The following is a 15977-nucleotide window of genomic DNA, read 5'->3' as shown; positions in this document are numbered from 1 at the left end:
CAATAATGACTCAGTTGGGGGGGGGGGGGGGGGGGCGGCACAGAAGTGAAAAGGTTGGGAACAACTGGTTTAGGGTGTGTGATCACTCCAAAATTTCTGCTCCTCCACATGGTATCATGGATCTGCTCATGTGAATAGGGACGCATGGGTTATTGTTGCTTCAACCCATTGGTATGATCCCTTCTTTCCTACTATTTTACACAACTATTATCATTTAGTCATTTGCCAGTCCTATAAAGTCAGGAAGGTGATCAAGACCACTCCCCCCGCTCACCCTCCTCCATGCAGCTCCTTTGTTCAGCTGCAGATGGTCTCTATTCAGATGCCAAAATGGGCCTCCTATTCTTATGTGCTTGTATGTTTTCTTGGTGGTTGGCAGCTTATCCCTGTGCAAGAGTAGCTGTCATTAGAGTAGCTAAGCACTGAGGAACTTTGGTCCATATTTATACTTTTTTAGCGCCGCTTTTTGACGCAAAAGCAGCCCAAACTTGCAAAATACAATTGTATTTTGTAAGTTTGCGCCGTTTTTGCATCAAAAAGCGGCACAAACGTGGCGTTAAAAGGTTTAAAAAGGGGCCTTTATCCCTCCATTTCAGAATACTAAGTTGCCTTTCAAGAGGAACTGCCTTCATTTTAGCAGTAGTGAAGAAGATTCACAAAGCAGCACGAAAAGTAGAGGAATAATGGCAAGCTTTAGAATACGTTTTCAAAGATTTGCTCTAAACCCAACTACAGTAGTCAGACATCTTGGCTGTAGTCCATCAGGGTCATGCTAGCCCGAATAACCAAATTGAGCCCCTATGAGATATTCATGGGAAGGCTTACGATACTACCTTCGAACACGACCATTTTAGCTGCTGTAAGACCTGCAATTAAATGAGGATGCAGTCCTCCAAACCTGCAGAAATGTATTTGCTCTCTCTATAGTGTCCATTCAAAGGTTCAAGCTGCTTTAACAGAGTGTATGTCTAATGACTGCCACGCCCTCCAGTACTGAGACTGGGGGCCCAATTCACAAAGGTAAACTTAGACGTTTGGTCTAAACTTAGACCAAAAGTCTAGGTTTACAACTTTGATAATTCACAATGGCCATTTAAGAGCACTATCTTTATGTCCGCAATCGGGACCGCAATCCGAGACTTTTGGCGTTAGACCAAACGTCTAAATTTACCTTGTGAATCAGGCCATGGGTGTTTATCTCAGTTGATTAGAGGAAGTCCGTGCTGTAGCCTCACTGGCGAGGCCCGTATCTTTTGCTGCTTATCATCAACACAGCCCTGAAGTGTCATGGACTGCTGATATAGGTTAATCCCTCCCACTGCAAGCACACTGAACTGCCCCAGGACACCGGCCCACCAGAGCCCATTCCCTGGATTTGCATCAATTTGCCTGCTGATGTACTAGGGGACGTCTTTGATCAAAGAGACAAACAGCAAAAAGTAAACTTGTCGTGATCAATTTTACCATGGGTATTGACTCCACTGCAGCAATGTGCCAGCACCTCCAGAGTCTTAGCAAGGTCTTGAAGAATATAACAATACCACCAGGAACCATTTGTATGCTGTCACTCACCTTGCTTACTCAGAACGGAGTTCAGTTTTGAGAACGAGAAACAACCAACTGCATTATTTTTGTGGGTGAGCGTGAATGATACATTGTTTTAGAGACCATGCTTCAAAAACACCACCACATGGATAGTTTTCCCATTGGCATGTTTCACAAATGTCGACACCCAAAATAATATGCAGATTTCATCTTTGGCATGAAAACATATCCCCTTACCCCTGCCTGGCCCGAGGTGAGTTATGTCTGCTATTTGGTCTCTGCCATCCAACACTGACATTTATCTCCTGCAACAGCAGTAGTTGTGCAGAAACGTCTCTGGAATGAACAGTTTTGTCTCCCATATGCATCCCCCCCACCCACTATGGTATTAGGCAGACCATCTTAAAGACACTACCAAATACTAGGATATTAACTGAAGGAGGGGTGGGCGAGTTTGCCCATAGCTGCGTCAGAATCTGCCCAACACCTCTCATGGACAAGTATCTCATAATAAGAGCAATGTAAGAGAATTTACATGAAATTCAAAGTGGTGTAGGCATAAGCCGGACTATAATTCGGTTTTGGATAACTGGGATATTCAAAACATGCGGAATGAGGCTTTCTGAAGCAGTGATAAGAGTTATACTCATCATATATTAATACTCTATGTATCCTCCAATAGGCTGCATTAATAAATGTATTGCCCATGCTTACCCGCTTAATACAGTTGAGTTTAACGAACAGGAGCCGCGTTACTGTGAAGTACATTGATGTCTGTGAATGCGAGGACACGGAGGCCGAAATAATAAAGGACGAGGAAGAATATTTTGCCTTAGCCAGTTGGAGAAGATGATTGGGTTAATGGATTGATGTACATGATGATCTGAAGTAATCCGAGGAAATAACTAAGAAAAAATGTGTTTGGAAGGAGTAATTGATTTTAGATGTTTCCTACCTATTAGTCCTGAGGAAGCCCCCGTCTGGAGACCGGAATTGGCCCTAGAACTCTTGTTGGGTCGTAATGTCGACAATAATGTTATAACCTGGATTGTTTTTTAAATTGAGTGGAGGACTAAAATGGGGATTTACACCCCGACACAAAACTTTGAATCAATCTGGAGAAATGGTCAACCAACAGGCTTTTTAAAATTAATGTGTTATTTGATGTGTGGGGAATTGGTGTAGTTTTCTAATCTGTAAATCACAAGCACTTTTCTATTGCACTATGCCCTGTCCTTCTTTCTGATTTTCGATAAGGTAGGAACTGTAATTTATATTTAATACATTTTTGAATAATGTTTTATGGAGTAATGAATATAAAACTATGTTTTTGTAATTGTGGTCTTTGTATTTATGCTGTGTGAGTTGTTGGAATTGGATTAGACATTGAAAGGTTTTTCCCATTGGAGCTATGTTGTTTTGTAATACAAGTATACCCAGATATGTTGGATTTCTATTGGGTTACCCTGTGTAGTCTATAATATAATACCGTTGAGGAGCATGATGACAAAAGTAACAATTAAGAATATAAAACTGAAATAATCACGATTTGCTATCAAAATGTTAGAAGCTTTCTCCTCACGAGGAAAATAGAGGGCCCAGAGAACGTAAAAAAAAAAAAAAAAAAAATGAAATACCTTTCTGCTTCTATTACCAGTTGTGAACTCAAATGTATATATCCTTAACGCACAGCATTATAGCACATTTAATTGTATTTTAAATTGACTGCGATTCATTTTTCCTGTGTAGTAGAATATGGATTTACCCTAGCTTTCTAGTACACAGTTATGTTCTGAAGCTGGCACAATGAAGCAATAACTGTAGATTTAAGACCTCAGCCTTTTTTGCTCTAGCTTATTGCTCTCTCTTTCGATGTCTTCTCACATTTTTCTCAAGAGTAGAATCTGGCACCTGCTCATTAGTATCTCTCTGTAATTACAGTTGTATCATGCGTTTTCCCTCTATTCAGCTGCTCCATTGAACCCCTGGGCTATCAAAATGGCAAACTGCCTGTAGAATATTTTTAATGGTTAATGGCTATTTTTGCATTAAAAAAAAATGTTAGACTTTTTAGTTTTCCCGAGTGTCTGTTTCCTTTTACACTCCTCGCTTTCCATTTTTATATATAATGTTTCTTCAACTTTTGGTATGACTGCTTCTCTTATGTCGATCACTGACAAAGATTCCAACATGATTCCTACCTCCACTTAATATTTAGAGTCAACTCTAACTGCACCATGCACCATCTTATCCAACAACGCATACCCTTCCTTACGTTGGAGGTCTGGGCCTTGTTTCTCCTCTGTCTCATGTGTGAAAGCTGACCCTTTAGGGTCCTACAATGGTCAAGGCTTATTAAAAAATTTCTTTAAAAGCCTTTTCAGTTTTTGAGATTGTGAAGGCCAAGGATGTTCCTCTAGGAAACAAATCTTACCTTGACCATTCACATTTTTTGACATATGGGAAAAAAACAGTTACTGCAATATTATGCAGTTGACTTGGTTGATGAGAAAGGATAAGGTCATTTGAGATGACCAACATATTTGTGTGTGTTTTGTGGCTAGGGGTTATCTAGGTTTGGTGCCTTACATGCTGCTCCTGGATAGTGCCATCACTCTTGACTTAGAGGAGCAAAATTTTGTTTGGTGGGCGATCTTCACAATGCGTCTCACTGTTCAGTAATCGAACACAATTCAGTAATCACACAGCTTATGCACTACAGTTTAAGGGTCCAGACCCCTTTAGTGTGCAGTCAGGACCCCATGAGTTATTTACAAGTTCATCATCAGGACAGATAATAATAAAATGACACAAAATAAATTTGGAATTAATCTCAAGACCTTTGGATCATGCTAATGCTTAGGTAGCAATTGACAACAAGCATTAACAAAGGTGAAGAGGTCTCATCTTTTAGACCTATTGGCTTGCCCAATTATAAGCGGCATCAGCCAAAAAAATAAAAAAGTGCAATGATACTGCCACCATCACAATTGCACCACCTACGAAATGACAGATGTTATTGTTTTCTTAATATTCTGTGACAAAAAAAAAGAAATTTGACTAGCGAAACAGTGCTAGGCCGTCAAAAAAATCTATTGAAAAGGATCACAAAGAGATGGTGGGAGGGGTTTTAGAGAAGAGAGGGGCTGCAGTTGTGCAAGGCCCCAAAACATAATATAAAAAACTAGGGAGGGGTGGGGAAAGCAATGGATAAATGTTAGGGTTTGCAGAGGGTGTAGGGAGTTTGTGGAGGGTAGCAGCACACACAGGAGACAGAGATTAAGAAAACATGCACTTTCATGGAGTGCTGAAAGAAAAAGAAAAAAACAGTTCAGTAAATAAGAATCATGGAAGGATACACGTAATCGAGTCAGAAGGATGGTAAAGAGGCAATACTTCAACGGAGAGACATCAAATATGAAGCATGCCAAAAATATCAACAAGTAAAACAACTAACATTAGAACATTCGAACGTTGGCAGCTCCATTGAAATCAATGGAGTGCTGCGGGCTTTTACTGGCCAGTAAAAGCCCGCAGCGCCAACATTTCAATGTTCGCTTTGTTCACAACAAGAGCTGTGAACAAAGCCTCACGGAGCCCGAGGGGATTTTAATCCCCTCGGGCTCAGTGAGCAATTTGTTTTTTTTAATAGAACATTCTGCCCTGAGTGGCAGAATGTTCTAATAGCCTTAGAACCCGCCGTAGCGGGCTCTACCGGCTATTAAAGGCCCTTTCCCTTGTAGAGGGAGCGTACACACAATAGGTCATTCAACATATTCTAGAAGCTCTCTGTAAGCATAAAAATGAACTGAGACACCAACTGCCCTTCTGCTCTATTCTAGGATGTGAAAGCTGCTTGAGTGTCTTTATCTAGTGTGCACTTTGTCCCCAATATTAGATTGTAGGCCAAAGAGAACAGTTTCCTTTAGTTTTTCTCTTTAGAATAGGGAGATGCAGTGTTTAGACACCATTGCTCTCTCAGGTGTTGTTAACCTCAATTTTAATTTTCCATTTTATTCATATGCAACACATATTTAAAAGCACCATTTTGTATTATTTTATCTTTTAAACAGACATTTTTCTTTACAAGATTACAAAAAATGAAAAACTGCTTTTCCGCAATATATTTTATAACTCGTGTGTCTCTCACTTGCAAGTGTGTTCCTTGATCTTACACACAGGCATAGGTATTCAATATTTGTGAATATCAATGATGAACCAATGACAGCGAACCAGGAGACTCTAGATGAACGTTAGATCAAATTAGTCAGAAGCTCAGGTTCTACTACCAATGGTGTTACTAGGTACTTTGCGAGCATTAGGGGCTATTGACTGGTACGAATTTGAATAGCAGATGGGGTCAATTTCTAACCTGTCTGTGGGGGAAAGATTGTTACAACCAATTATGTGTTAAAACACCACTTTAAATTCTAGTGAACAAATTCTGACAGACTGTCTTCCAAACTGGTGTGTACAGTAGCAAGAAGTAGCTGCTCTTGTTCTGTTATTCTTTTAAGTATGATGCATGAAACTAATAAAATTATTGTGATTTGAGGTCTTTCAAATTTGAGACAGGTGCGGTTATAAAAAGGGGTCAAGCAGTTGAGGGTCAGGACGTTTGGTGATTGAATGTGTGGGCTGCCTGTGACCTCAGCCTCCGGTATTGGTAAAGTTACCTACCTTTGGTAATGCTTTTTCTGGTAGAGACAATCTGACGGCAGATTCCTCACTTTATAATATTCTTCAGACTGGACATGGAAAATCTTGGGCAGTACCTCTGTCTGCCTGCAGTGGTGTTGACTGGCTCAGTCGGAAGGGACATGCGCAGTACCAAGTAGAGCCATGTTAGACTGATTCTTTGACTAGTGTGTGGAATCTAACATGATGTTAGTGTGAAGAGCATTTTGCAGACCAGGGAGCATGGGAGGGTCGGAGGGTAACCTGAAGTTAGAATTTCTACCAGAAAAAGCATTACCAAAGGTAAGTAACTTGTTCTTCTGAGACACTTCTAATCACGGATTTCTCACCTTAGAATAGATACCCAAGCAAAATCTCCCCCGAGATGGGTCTGCAAACGGCTCAAGCCATGAAGTCCTGCAGGACCTGATGCCCTGCAAGCAGAAGTGCTTCATGAACAGGTGGAGGGATGCCCACCTAATAGCCAAGACAGGTACCCACCATGCTAACGCAATATAGCTGACTGGGCCGTAGTGTAATGGGCCCACATTTTCCCCCCCAGGAGGCTGCTTTTTTGCCACTGTGCAACAGATTTTGATGCAGAGTACAACCCATCGAGAGACTGAACATAATGAAGAGCTGGTCATCCACTGATGTTCTGTCACGCGATCAGTGCAGAAAGAAAGTGCTCTCTTTGGGTGCAGGCAGTGGAGTCTTTCCTTCTTAGAAGGATGAGGTGGGGCAAAAATGTGGGCAGCATGATGTTCTGGCCAACAGAAAAGTTTTGTCAGGGAAAAAGCTGGTGTATGAAGGGTTATCTGAAAGACCTTAAAACATACTGACCCTCCCGGACCATAGATATTGGTCATCAAGAAGGCTATCTTGAGAGTTAGGAGCCTGAGTGGACAACTAGGCAAAGGCTCAAACGGATAGCCCGTAAGCAACATTTAAACAAAATTAAAGTTCTATTGGGGTTTGATGAAAGGGGTAGTAGGGAACAAATGTTGCAAGCCCAGAAGAAAATATGTCACAATGGATGACTAACATGGAGGGCTGATCCGGCAACTGCAAACAAGCAGAGACGGCAAAAAGGTAAACTTTTAACAGTATCCACGGTAAGGCTTTGCAGAGTTAAAAACAGCACAAACGGTAAAACCTCTGACAAGGGAGCTGAAAGAAGGTCAACATGACGGGAGGAGCATCATGCCACAAATTCTTCCCAACAGCAAGCATATATGGTCTATATTGAGGGACTCCTGACTGCCAGGTCAACCACACAGGAGGCAGATCAAAAGCATTCAGGGGCAGGTGGTCGCCGCTCCATCCCCATGCATGATAGGTTCGACTGTAAAACCCTGTACTGGTGCTATGACTGAAGCGTCTCATGAAGAAGCAGCATGAATGGAGGACAGATGCTCATGTTCAGTAGCTTGGGATAGCAGACTCTCCTTGCCCAGTCTGGAGCCATTAGGATGACTTGTGCCGGACTGGTCCTGATCTTGAGACTTTGTGACTGGAGGGGTGTCCACAGGATGGCATAGTGGAGCCCTAGGTTCCAGACTAAATAGAAAGTGTCTCCGAGGAACAGCCACTTTGGAAACTTCAGTGCACAGAAAAGCTGACAATGCGTGCCCTTGACAGAAGCAAATAGATTGAGCCATGGTTCTCCCCATTCTCAGAAAAACATCTTGTGCCACTTCTGGGTGTAGACACCACTCATGATGCGCAAGGCATCGGTGGCCGAGTTAGTCCGCCATGGCACTCAGGGATCACACAAAGTGCTGCATAAACAGGAAGATGTCCTATCACTCCAGCCAGGGCCTAGAGGAGCAGGGCCTCGTAGCACAGAGTCCATGACCCAACTGCACCCTGTGTTTTGGCAATACTACATGGCAGCAGTGTGGTCTATGAACACCTGAACTAGTCTTCCTTCGAAAGATGAGAGGAAGGCTTTCAAGGCCATGCGCAGTCCCTGGGCTCCAGATGATTGATGTGGAGCTGGGACTCCGGCAGAGATCAGGATCCCCTGATCACCTTTTTACAGGTGGCCGCCCCAACACAGAAGTAAAGCTTTGGTCACCACTGTCAGTTCCAGGTGGGGAAGGCAGAGAGGTCGCCCCCTAGTCTAATCAGGTTCATTAGCCACCACTGCAGAACTTTTCCAGTCTCCGAAAAATGGATCAGGTCAGAGGGAGTCCCCCGGTGCAGTGCCCACTGGAACTTCAAGCCACTGTAGAGCTCCCATGTACCACTGGGTATTTTTCACTCACAGGAGGCCATCACCATCAGACCCTGCAGTCTCAGTCAGTCTCATCATATTCCATGACAGAGGCTGAAACATCTGGATCATAGCCCGAATGTCCTGGACTTGAGGCTCCAGGGGTGTGTGAACAGAACTGCACTATGTCCAGAACAGTTCAGATGAAAGGAAGAAGTAGGAGTCAGGTGTAACTTCATCATGTTGTAAGTAATCCCCTGCGAATGCAAGAGGTTTGCAGTAGTATGGAGGTGGGCGATGACTGCCTGGGGACATCTCATCTTCAGCAGCCAGTTGTCAAAGTAGGGTAAGACTGAAACCCCTGACCTCTGAAGCTGAGATGCAATACAACCATGGACATCACTTTTGTGAGTACTCCGAGAGCACAGCAAACTGGAAAAGCTCAGCCTACTGCAAACTGCAGGTAAGACCTGTTGGCTTGCAAGACGGAGATGTGAAAATAAGCATCTTTTAAGTCCAACACTACCATCCAGTCTCCAGAGTCCTGTGTAGACAAGACCTGAGCCAAGGTGAGCATTTTGCAATTCTCTTTCTTCTGGAAGACATTGATGAGGGAAGCAGATCTACTTTGAGTCTAAGGCCTCCATGCTCCAACCACATCCTAGTTTCTGCGTTGGCACCCTCTCATTGGCTCATTTGTCCAAAAAAGCCTACACCTCATGTCAGAGCAAGAAGAGTTGGTCCTCTGTCAGCCATTTTGGGGACGGTGGCAAAGGTGGAGGGGTTTTCACAAAGAGAAGAGCATAACCCTGCTAGACATTTGATGCACACATTTGTCTGAAATTATCGCTCACTTTTGGGGCGGATGGTGCTTGAATCTGCCACAAACAGCATGGCTGTGCTGAGTGGAGGGCATGCTAAAGAGGCTTAGAGGCTGTGGGAGCCGAAAGAGCAGGAATAGCACAACACAGTCTTTGGATCCTACGGTCTCTGGATCAATGGCAACGAAAAGGCTGGGATGCCTGGTTACCTTGGGGTATGGCTGGTACTTCTGGCACAGCTGGGAACCCCCTACCATAGCCACAGAAGGAGCAAAAGCAGGAGTGCAGCTGGTGCAACACCAAAGAACAGCCCAAAGATTTGGGGGTAGCCCATCGCTCCTTAAAAAGCTCAACAGCTGAATCAGCCTCGTCACAGAACAGAGCTGTCAAAAGGCACGTCCATCAGAACAGACTAGACATTTCCAGAGAGCCTGTTGATAAAAGCAGTTGATCAGAGCCAGGAGAGTGGAACCGTGGAGGCAATATACATTCCAAGTGAATCAGTGTTGTCCAACCCACACTAATGGAGGACTTTTCTGCGTCCCTGCCATAAATAAAGGCCTAGTTTACTATGGCTTGGGCCTGTTTTGAGACAATGGGAAGCACTTGAGCAACCAAGTGGCACAATGCTGGGCTCGTGGAAGAGAAGATTCTCTTGTCCAGGCTCTTGGATTTCCTGTCCGGAGGTGCAGTTGGAAACAGGCACGGGTGAAGTTTGGTGATCACAGCCTGCACCACCAGTCTTTTGGGAGCTAGGTGAGGATAGCTGGGTCCCCAGAAGCGGGACGATGTTCAATAGGCAATCATCCTGTGCACTGGATCTGCAGTGCATGGCTCCGGCCAAGTCCCCAGGAAAGGGTCTGTGAGGGCTTTATTGAAAGGAAGCTGGGGCTCCAAATGGGTTAGCCCTGGCAGAAGCACCTCACTTAAAACCTTTGTCTTAACCTGGATGAAGGAAAGCTGCACATCGAGGACCTCTACCTACCTCCTCAACGCCACAGCAAAGGATGTGCCTTCCTCCATGACAGGTCCCAGAGATTAGACCAGGCCAGCATCTGGGGAGATGTGTCCAGTCCACTGGCATCTCTCAGCTCCTCGTACCAGTTGCCATCTTGATAGGGATGGTCCATTTCATTAGAGAGGTCAAAGAAATGGTAGGCGTGGTCATCACCTGCCCATCCACCAAAAGGCCAGGTCCCAACTAGTCCTGTCAAAGGCCAGATGCAGCATGCCCAAGCCGGGTGCTTGCGTAGTCTGGACAGCACTGAGGTCAATGAGAGACTCCATTGTCCTGTCGGACTCCAAGACGGTGCCAGTGTCATCGGATGGCACCTGCAATGCCAGTTGTGCCATCGGGAGGACATGCTCCAGTGTAGGCCTCAGTGCCAGGGTTGGTCTGGATCCGGAGCCAGATCTAGAGGGTGCAGCTGGTGTCAAACAAGCTTGCCAGCAGTACCCCAGTTGGGCCACCTCTCGGCTCCATGGAGCCCTTAAATGAAGGAGGGCCATATAAAACACCTTACATTAGGCAGGGGAAACGCTCAAGGGAAGCCACCGTGGCACAGAGCAGTCCCAGTAGGTCCTAGAAGCAAGAGATTGAGAGGGAGAAGGTGAAGTGCACTTGGACTTCTTCTTTTGCTTCTTTGACTTAACTGACTTCAGTGACCGCAACACGGGTGGCTCAGACCCTGGAGTCATGGTCCAATCCCAAACACCACAGACAGACTAAGTGGGTTTATAAACAGACATATGAGTGACATTCCCCGCAAGGCTTAAAATCTGTGGGAACGTTAGGGGATATGTTCGTAACACACTGGGAGCAGAATTACTCAGAGGCAACAAAAAAAAAAAAGTAGATAACAATGGACAAAAAATTACATCGTAGCTTGCTGGATCCACACTGGTGGCGTGGAAAGCAAGTGTTGTCAGAATGCGGAGGTGGTGCCTGTAAATGCAATGCATACGTCACCTCCGACATGGACCCGCAGCTGATCGAAACTAAATACTGGCACAGAGAGGTACTGCTCAAGATTTTGGACTATATTAATTTCTACTCTTGACATCATACACTCTTTTGGGTGTTGTTAGTGTACTTCAATCCACATTCAATACTCCCAGCACTTTCGAGATTTCAGTATACCCTTTCTTTATGTACCCATTACTAGAATAGTCCACAGGCACCCTTCGGTTCGGTACTGGTGTAGGGGTGTAATAGTCAATGCATTTAGAGTAAAGATAAAAGCTGCACCAGAGCTGTGCCCCAAAGCTCAATTAGTCTCGGATTCCTCTGGTATGAAACTTGGCCATCTTACAGGAGGCACTTCTGTGTCACTGCACAGCACCACCCTCGGTATGAGACCAAGATTATGACAGTTGTGCAGAGCTTAGGGTATAGGCAGTAGATGGAGCGCAAGCCTGGTGTAAAGGCTGGGAGACTTGGGGTTTTGCATGCAGGTAGTTTTGGGACCCTTTACCCGACCTCTGAGGGGGCAGAATGTAGAGACTGCCTGACGTGGAGCCTTTGGGAACAAAGATTTTCTAGTGTTGCTCTAAAAACAACTTCCCGAAACACCAAGCAAAGTCTGAAATCAAAAACATTCTTACAATGGTGTTGACATGATCTCTAGAAATAAGCCTCAATCCTTAAAATAGGAGCACAAAGGGCATCAGTATGGGTCTGCTTGCAGCAATCGATGCATATCAATCAATGAACTGATTCATGTGTACAGTTTCTGAAACAATTTTTTTTTTAAATGATGAGCGACATGGAAAGTAAGTTCCTTGTAGCACTTAAAAAAATGAGTGTGTCCAGCGAAATCGGTGTTGTAGGAGAGAAGCTTAATCAAATACAAGAGCGACCCAGTTGTTCACTTGAACCTGGGTTTAATAGCTGGAAGAGCATACATTCATGTGAAACTCAATTAAGAAAAATGTACAATGAGGCAAGAATTCCTGCATCTGAATTAATCAACAAACCAATTCTTCCATCTAGACAGTTGTAAATCTATCAAGGTTAACATAATGATATACTGTACAACCAGTGCTGAAATGCACGGTAGACATTTTTTGTAAATCACCTTTAAAGTGAAAAAGAAAAAAAAGTGTTTTCAAAAGTACTGACAAATAGTGCATGGTGAAGTAAAACATCACAAAAACATTAAATGGAGAAAAAAAAAATCACTGTTGCTTTAACATTCATTGGTGTACTGATATACAATCACACACTCAGTCTCCATATGGAGCCTTATTTTTTAGATCACGTCTTGGGGCCTGGTACAAGGATTTCTTTCACAACAAGAATTTGAGTTCCTTAATTAAAAAATCTCCCAGGACCCCAGTCCTATACACCCTACCTAAAATTCACAAAAATACAACCAACTCACCAGGATGGCCTATCCTATCCGGCTGTGAATCCGTCCTTGAGCCTTTGGGTGAATATCTAAATTCCTTTATTAGACATTTTGTCCCTCTCATAAACACACATATATGATCAATCTGATTGACGGTATGGAGTTTGAACCGGACCATGAATTCCTAGTGACCCTTGACAGTGTCTCTGTATACCAACATTCCTTAGTAGGACATTATTGAAGTGAGAAGGAATATCTTGGGCACCCATCCTGCCCCTTGTCATGTTCCATCATATTTCATAATTGAATTACTAGAGATTGCCATAACGCAAAATTACTTTGTTTGGAGCGGATTACTATGAACATTGCTCTGGTACCAGCAAGGGAGCAATTTGTGCTCCGAATCAGGCGAATTTGTACATCGGCGATATAGAACGCAAATTTATCAACACTGATTGTAACCCTTTCCTCAGCCATACGTGCTGCTGGAAATGGTACATCGATTACATATCTGGAAATGGTACATTGATTACATATCTGGAAAGGTACGGAGGACACACTCAAATGATTCACTGATTATCTCAACAATTGTCAGCCTCATTTTGGGTTTATATGTAATGTAGATCAAAAATTTTTGGACCTCCTGATTAAGAATGACAATCATCAACTTATTGTTACACTCTTCCGCAAACCAACAGAACGAGCACAACACATTACTACAGTATAACAGTTTCCATCCTAGGGCTCTCAAATATGGCCTGGCTTTTGGCTAATTCCTTCTTCTCAGAAAGAATTGTACCTTAAAAAGCAATTACTTCAGAGGGGGAGCAATACTTAGCCAGAAAGTACTGGAGAGGGGTTATCCGAAACAAAATCATTAGAAATTCATTCAAAAGGGCTTGGCACAATCCCAAAGAGGTAATCCTACAAACTTGGGAGAGGCATTCTGTAGATAGAATTGCTTGTGTAACGAAATGTTGCCCACATACCAATCAGATTGCTAAAATCATTAAGAAGCACTGCTCCATTCTTAAGAAGATGGACCCTTTCGAGACATTTCCTTGTTTTCATATAGAAGGGAAAAAACAAAGGCCACCTACTGCGTGCAAACACTAGAATTCATATGTCTGACCATACACTGCCATCTTTAATAGGTTTGAACCCAGTCAGGGGTCTTTATAGATGTGAAAACTGTGTTTCCTGTCCATTCACGTCTAATACTAAGATGTTTGTACATGGTGAAATTCAGGTACCTCTATGATATCATACCAACTGTGCCTCCACCAATGTTGTTTACTGTGTTTGGGGTCCCTGTGATCTTATTTATATTGGTCAGACAACCTAACTACGTACGTGAATCAGTCAGCACAGGAGATGCATCAGATGTCATGTGGAAACAGCACCCATGGCCCAGCACTTCAGAGAACTTCAGCACACGTCCGGAGACCTCAGGTGGCAAGTAATTGAAAAGGTGGTTCCATCCCCAAGAGGAGGGGATAACACACTGAACTTACAGAGACTGGACTGTAAATGGATAGACAAATGCGACTCAATAAAGAAAGGCTTGAACGCTATAGAGGAAAGAAGAAAGTATATTTCATTCTTGAACTGACATGTCTGACACTATATGTGACACAGTGAAGTCTTATATGTGTACTTTGTTTCCATTAATTCCATTGATGGTTCTAACATTGTTATATTAACGTACATATATGGATCCAGAAGGTACCAGGTGATGTCACAATTTGAATTTGGCAGCTTAGTTTTTTTTTTTTTTTTTTTTTTTTACATCAGGCAAATAACATTGATGGACCATCGATCCCATCCCACATCAGGCATATTACATAAATGGGTTACTAATTCTATATTAATATTTCATGTAGTCTATATGCTGTCCTGAGGTAGTGTGATACAATGTAATTCCATGAAAGAAATTGCAATTCCTGACCCATCCTCCGGGCACCATTACGATTTGCACCATAGAAAAAAATTCCTAGCTCTACCCTTATGAGCCACACTACGAGATCTGTAGTGTAGGTTACCCTCAAAGCCCCTAGTAGCCCATTGGTTTGCTGCGGGCTTTAGTCACAGATACCTTGGTCCGTGCCCTTAGTCCCTTATTTTCAATAAGGGGTCCGCCTTTCGTCCTCGGTTCATTTACTTTGAGATTATTTTCGTTTTGTAATAAAATGTTTAATTAAGTATGTCCCCCTTAAAAATGTCCCCCTCACAGCCCGAAGGTCAGTCTAGCGGCACAAGTCAGGACGCACGATTTAGGATTAGATATGCTTCCCTTCCTTGGTTAAAAATTCAACTACGCTTCTGAGTTACTATTACTCCTTTGTGAGAATCCTTTCCTTTTTATTTTTTTTCTTTTCTTTTATTAAGGCTAGCACATCGTACACATATTGCAGCCACCTCTTTGGACATGATAAAGGATTTAAATGTGACCATTTTAAGAATCTTAGATGCGGCTACCTTAATTATGAAATTGTCTACCAATCACACTCTAAGAGAAAGCCCAGTGGCCGGATTTAGGAACCTATGAGCTAGCGTGACTTAAGGTTCGATTCTCGTGTTTTTTCCCCTCTCTTTTTTTCTCTTCTTGGTTTCAATACTATCCACCACGATTTGAGTGGTCCCTAATTTTAGAGTAAGAACCGAAAATCCTGGGCATTCTATTTGGGCATTTGATTACATTATACCCTTTGCCAGAAGGCTCTGTGCAGCTGGCGCACTGACATTTTTGTGAGCCCATCAGCTGTTTGTAATCATTACATTCCCCCTGGTGACCGTGGCAGAACAGACGCCAGCTTGTTGCGTTTATATAGGAAGAAGAGCGGCAGGGCTCTTTGCCTCTCTGACTGGGAGGACAGGCTACTTTGGAGCCACAGGCACTCCTCATGGCGGAAATTGCTATGAGCACTTTAGCACGCTGCATCTCAAGTAACAAGGGGTAATTCCTCTACTTTACTCAATGATAACCCCTAGTATCCTTTCATCCTTGTGAAAGTAATCTAACTGTAATTTGTATTACAGGCCACGTGGGAGCACCTATAACTATCAATACATCGAACATAATTTGGACACAACAGATTATCATTTGGCAAGCATTGCGCTTTTAGCGCACAGCGCCTTTATTCCTTTTGATCTTATTTAACTGTAGACTACCTGTGATTCCAGATATCATATTAAATCGAGATGCAGCACTATCTCCGGTTGCATTACTATGGTTTTGCAAGCAGTACGTATGCCATACATTTTTTTCCCCTCTAAACCAACCCTACAGCTCCAATTCTAAGGCTTATTCACTACTACTTCCACTACATTAGTTCCGCAGGTCACTGATGAGACCCCAATATCCCT

This window comes from Pleurodeles waltl, chromosome 9 (assembly GCF_031143425.1).
Source record: "Pleurodeles waltl isolate 20211129_DDA chromosome 9, aPleWal1.hap1.20221129, whole genome shotgun sequence".
Taxonomy (NCBI): domain Eukaryota; kingdom Metazoa; phylum Chordata; class Amphibia; order Caudata; family Salamandridae; genus Pleurodeles; species Pleurodeles waltl.
The sequence above is the reverse complement of the archived record's forward strand: the minus strand, read 5'-3'. Positions refer to the sequence as shown.